Source organism: Triturus cristatus, chromosome 1_1, assembly GCF_964204655.1.
Source record: "Triturus cristatus chromosome 1_1, aTriCri1.1, whole genome shotgun sequence".
In the NCBI taxonomy this organism is placed as follows: Eukaryota; Metazoa; Chordata; class Amphibia; order Caudata; family Salamandridae; genus Triturus; species Triturus cristatus.
Window position 1 is genome coordinate 568,218,541 of NC_140579.1, and position 6,000 is coordinate 568,224,540.

Below are 6,000 nucleotides of genomic sequence, written 5' to 3' on the forward strand. Positions count from 1 at the left end.
GGAATACCAGGACGGGTTCCCTAAGCAAGCGCTTAGAGACCGGTTGGTGATTTGCGCTATATAAATATCTGTACATTTACATTTTACATTTAACTTATTCAGAGCCCAAACCACAGCAAAGGCCTCCCTCTCTATGGCTGACCATCGTTTCTCTCTAGGGGTCAGCCTTCTGCTTATGAAAGCTACTGGCTGATCCTGACCTTCATCATTCAATTGTGACAGTACAGCCCCTACCCCCAATTCAGATGCATCTGCTTGGAGAAGTCAGGACTCTGCAGAATGGGAGCAGTGCACATGGCCTGCTTCAGGTCATCAAATGCCTTTTGACAGCTAGCTGTCCACTGAACCTTTTTGGGCATCTTTTTAGAAGTTAAGTCATTCAGGGGTGCCACTATTGATCCATACCCCTTGACAAATCTCCTATAGTACCCATTCGGGCCTTAGAAGGCTCTCACCAGAGTCTGGGTAGTTGGAGCAACCCAGTCCATTATAGTCTGGATTTTGCTCTGTAATGGTTGAACCTGGCCTCCGCCTACAAGGTGGCCCAGGTACACAAACTGACTCTGCCCTATCTGGCACTTAGTAGCCTTGATAGTTAGGCCTGCTTTTTGCAGGGCCTCCAAAACATTCCTCAGGTGGACCAGGTAATCTAGATGCAGTGGACTGACCATTATTATGCACAGGGCATGTCCTGGAGGGCGCCGATCATATTATCTCCAACTCGCCTCAATCCCCGGATAGTTCTTTGCCTAAAATTGGTATTGTCGTTAACCCTATTCCTCTCACCCAGAAGTCAGCTGCTTATGGAGTCCCGCAGGCCTCAACTCCATGCCTATGTCTTATTTCTACATCAGTTGTATCCACACCTCTTATCGAATGCACCAGTTCCCCTAAAATTGATGGCCATATTTCTTTGGACACTGTAAAGATCTTAAGCTGGAATTTAGCAGGCATTCAAAGGAAACTGTGCTCACCCGAGTGGAATGCTCTAGTGGAGGCTCATATGATCTGCCTATTCCAGGAGACTTGGTCTTTAGAACCGCTCCATCGGGTTGGATGTATTACGTATTTTGTCCCAGCAGGACTTCCCAGAAATGGCAAGGGTCGGCCCTTGGGAGGCTTGCTTATTTGGGTAAATATTGCTCTGAATTGCCGAATAGATTAAAAAAAAATTAATTCCCCCGACATCTTAGGAATTTCTTTAAGAGGTCCCCATACGGGCCCTACCCTCGATTTGTACAATGTTTATGCTAGAGGCACTAAACATCGCTCAATGTCCCCGATAGTTACTACCCTTGAATTAGAACTTAGGAATAATTCAGCTGTAGCCCAAGTCTTGGTTGCGGGAGACTTTAATTGCACTTATGAGCCTCTCACAACAGATGATACTCTTGACCCGGGTGAGGAGGATGCTAGATGGGGTATCCCAATTCTAACCATCCCCCCGATTAAAAAATGGTCGCGTACAGCGATTCAGCTGAATGCTCTAACATTAGAGTTTGGCTTAAGAGCTGCCAACGGCCGCACAAGTTCAGACCCTATGGGTGCGGCTACATTTAATAGAGATAACCATACCTCAAGGATCGATTATATTATACTTGACTTCTTCCTTTGGGGTTTGGTTCAGGATATGATAGTCTTACCCACTATGGAAAGCGATCATAACTCGCTTTCCTTGTCCCTCAAGAATCCTTGGCCGAGTGAAATAATTAGACCATCTTCTAGGTCAACCGATGCTATCTCTGTCTCCTCTTGTGGGAGACGGTTGAAGTGGAAATTGGTTGCGGGGGACGAAACCAAGCTCAACACCATCAATACAATCCTTATTGCTTCCCAAATAGAGCTGGACAGTACTGATTTAGCCCTTCCTCTTATAGGAAGGATCACACCCATCTTTGAGGGAACCCTTGAGACCATTGGGAATGTTTTCTTGAAAAAGAAGCGTGTGGGTAAAAATATGGTAGCTCGGAACCTTAGGGGCAAGCAGGAGTGGTTCACATCTGCTTGCAGATATGCTAAAACTATTCTGATTAGGGCCATTAAAAGTAAAATCCAAGTAAAGATTCAGGGAGCTAGGAAAAATTACAAGGAAACCCTGGCAAATGCTAGAAAGGAGTGGGACTTAGAGTATTGGTGTACCTTAAAAGAGGCAAGCTCTGGGAAGGATCCTAGGCGCTTCTGGGATACAATCAGAACCAGAAGTAGACCGGATAGTGATATCATAACATGCAATATCACTAGTCAGGCGTGGGTTACTCACTTTTCCAAATTATATTCTAACCAAGTTAGTGATATTGCCATAGCTCCCTTTAACAAAGAACACGCGGTGGTGTTGGATTGTATTAATCTTGTTATCCCACCCACGAGACCCGTTAATGCCGCCGGCATCTCACGTCTTACCACGCCTCCTATTGTTTGGGAGCTAGAGTTGGCAGATCCCGCCTTTTCTATCAAAGAAGTTGAATATGCAATTAGCACCGGCATTCCCGGGGATTTGTTGCGCTCAGATATCTCGAAATGGGGTAAACTAATCCATGCCTTGCTTAACGCTATTAGTAGGGGTGCACCTATTCCCGCATCTTGGAAAGGGGCGGAGGTTGTGCCTGTTTATAAGAAGGGGGCTAGGGACGACCCATCCAATTATAGACCCATAAGCCTGCTTGACATATCCCAAAAGGTGGTTGGCAAGGTGTTGCTGGTTAGACTGCTCCAATGGATCGGCGAAAACAGCATCCTTTCCGACCACCAGGCAGGCTTTAGAGTAGGTACTGGCACAATTGAACAAGCCTTTAGGTTGTTGCTAGTTTACTGGAAGGTGGTGGTCCTGGCCAAGGGCAGTCTTTATCTCGCATTTATCGACCTAAAGACTGCCTTTGACCTAGTACCCAGAGCGACCCTTTGGAGAGTTCTCACTGATATGGGGGTACCCCATTATATACTATCGCTAATCATAAGGATGCATGAAAATACCTTTGCTCAGATTAGATGGGGCAGGGAGGGAGAAAAAACTGGTAGAATTCCGGTAGAGAGAGGGGTCCGCCAGGGCTGTGTGTTGGCTCCCACTCTCTTTTCTCTCTACGTTAACGGTGTGGTGGAGCATCTATTGAAAGATCCCTCAGACGAACCATCCCTGGCGGGGGAACGTATCCCCACCCTCCTCTTCGCGGATGATACACTTTTACTCTCCAAATCCCCAATGGGCCTCCAAAAATTGTTAAACAACTTCCAGTCTTTCTGCGTAGAACGGGGCTTAGTAATTAATGCTGATAAAACGAAATACCTTGTGATGAACCCACCTAAGAAACCTGTGCGTCCCCCGAGGTTGAATGCCGTACCCTTGGAGAGGGTGGATGTGTTTGATTATCTTGGGATTCGTTTATCACATAATATGCTTTGGGCCCCACATCTATGCAAAATGCTGTTAGCCCATAAAAGGGTTACAGGGGCTCTCCTGAGGGAGCAGCGCTCTTGCGCATTTAGACCTATAGCCCCTGTTATGGAAATTTATACAGCAAGGGGAGTCAGCTACGCTCTTTATGGGGCCGAGCTGTGGGGCTCATGCAACTCTAGTGAGTTGTCAAGATCAGAGAGAAAGTTCTGCAGGGCTATCATGTCACTCCCTCAAGGTACCCCCACGACCCCATTGATGGTCGATCTAGGTTGCCGGCCTATTGATGAGTTGGCGAAATTTCGCCCCTTACTGCTATGGGCTCGGTTGTGGCGAGTCCCGGAATTAGCTAAATATGCTAAAGGCCTCTCTGAAGTAATGTCACTACCCGGGTGGTATAAGATCAAATGGTTGAGAGATATGAAAACCCTCCTTTGCAATCTGGGACTAAGTTCAGCATGGGAAAGCAGGTCCTCCCCACCAAAAGCTACACTTAAAACCTTATACTGGAACTAGATTGCATCCCAACAGAACTCTAACTGCACATTGGGCAGACTTACGGAGGACTTTCTGAGTTTCAAGGACCTGCCCTTCCGGGAACTATATCTGGATATCATAGAGAGACCATTTGATAGGACCCATTACTTCAAATTCAGGACCGGGACTCTTCCACTCCATGTTTTCACATCTGGGTGGAAACCCCCTGCACAGACGACATAATTTTGCCCTTTTTGTACATCTAGGCGCGAGACTGTGGCACACTTTCTATTTGAATGCCAAGTGTATGTACCCCCAAGAAGAAGATGGCTCAAACATCTGTGCCGTTCATTAGGCACCAGACAGCACGTTGAGGCGTTACGCATCTTAAGGTCTGACTCCCGCCCATTGTATGCTTGTGCCCTCTCTAAATTTTTATCTTGGGTATGGCGCATCAGAATTAATAGGCTTAAAATAATTGTTTAATCTGTTTTTAAATTCCATTTATGGCATTTTTCTCTTTTTAGTGTAACAAATGGTTTTTATGTTAAAATGAACTGACATTTTTTATTGGGATGCTTTTATGATAATTTTTTATCGAAATAAAGCCTTTGATTGATTGATTGACCAGGTAATCCTCCCAGGTGGAGCTAAAGACAGCAATATCATCTAGATATGCTGCACTAAAGTCTTCCAGGTCTGTAAGGACTTGATTCACCAACCTTTGGAAAGTGGCAGGTGCATTCTTCAAACCAAAGGGCATTACCACAAATTGATAGTGCCCACTAGGGGTAGAAAATGCTGTATTTGGCTTTGCATCATCAGCTAGTCTGATCTGCCAGTAGCCAGCTGTAAGGTCAAATGTGCTTAGAAACTTGGCTGAGGCCAAAGTATCTATAAGCTCACCTGCCCTGGGGATGGGATGGGCATCCGTCCTAGTGACTGCATTGAGACCCCTGTAGTCTACACAAAACTTCATCTTTCTTTTCCCACCACTGGTGTGAGGTTTAGGCACCAAGACTACGGAGCTAGCTCAAGGGTTAACTGAGGGTTCAATCACACCCAGATCCAACATCTTTTGGACTCCTGTCCTTATACAGTCCCTGACATGGTCAGGTTGCCTGTAGATTTTATTCTTCACAGGTAGACTGTCCCCAGTGTCCACTTCATGAGTGCACCAGGTGGTCTGACTTGGAGTCAGAGAAAACATATGTCTAAACTGGCTGAGAAGGTTTCTGCAGTCAGTTTGCTGCTGGGCAGTGAGGCTACCTGCCAAGGCTACACCATCCACTGACCCATCATCAGGGTTCTGAGAAAGCAGGTCAGGGAGTGGGTCACTCTCTTCCTCCTGTCCTTCATCAGTAGCCATGAGCAAGCCCATGTCTGCCCTGTCAACATATGGTTTTAGTCTGTTGACATGAAGTACCCTATGGGGACAACTAGGGGTTCCAAGGTCTACGAAGTAGGTAACCTCCCTTTTCTGTTCAACAATTGTATGGGGGCCACTACATTTGTCCTGGAGGGCTGCTGGGGCCACAGGCTCCAACACCCACACTTTCTGTCCTGGCTGGTAAAGTCAGTACAGCCTTTTGGCCATGCCAGGCTTTTTGAAGTTCCTGGCTAGCCTCAAGGTTTTTGTTTGCCTTTTTCATGTACTCAGCCATCCTGGAGCGGAGACCAAGTACATAGTCCACTATGTCTTGCTTTGAGGGCTTGAGAGGTAACTCCCATCCTTCCTTCACCAAACACAATGGACCCCTGACAGGGTGTCCAAACAAAAGTTCAAATGGGCTGTAGCCAACCCCCTTTTGAGGCACCTCCCTGTATGCAAATAAAATGCAGGGCAAGAGTAGGGCCCATTTTCGCCTAAGCTTCTCTGGGAGTCCTTTGATCATGCCCTTTAAGGTTTTGTTGAATCTCTCAACTAAACCATTGCATTGTGGGTGATAGGGTGTGGTGAACTTGTAGTTCACTCCACACTCCTTCCACATAGCAGTCAAGTACCTAGACCTGAAGTTTGCATCCCTGTCAGATACTACCTCCTTAGGAAAGCCTACTCTTGAGAACACACTCAAGAGAGCTCTTACCACCACAGGTGCTGTAGTGGTCCTTAGGGGAATTGCCTCTGGGTACCT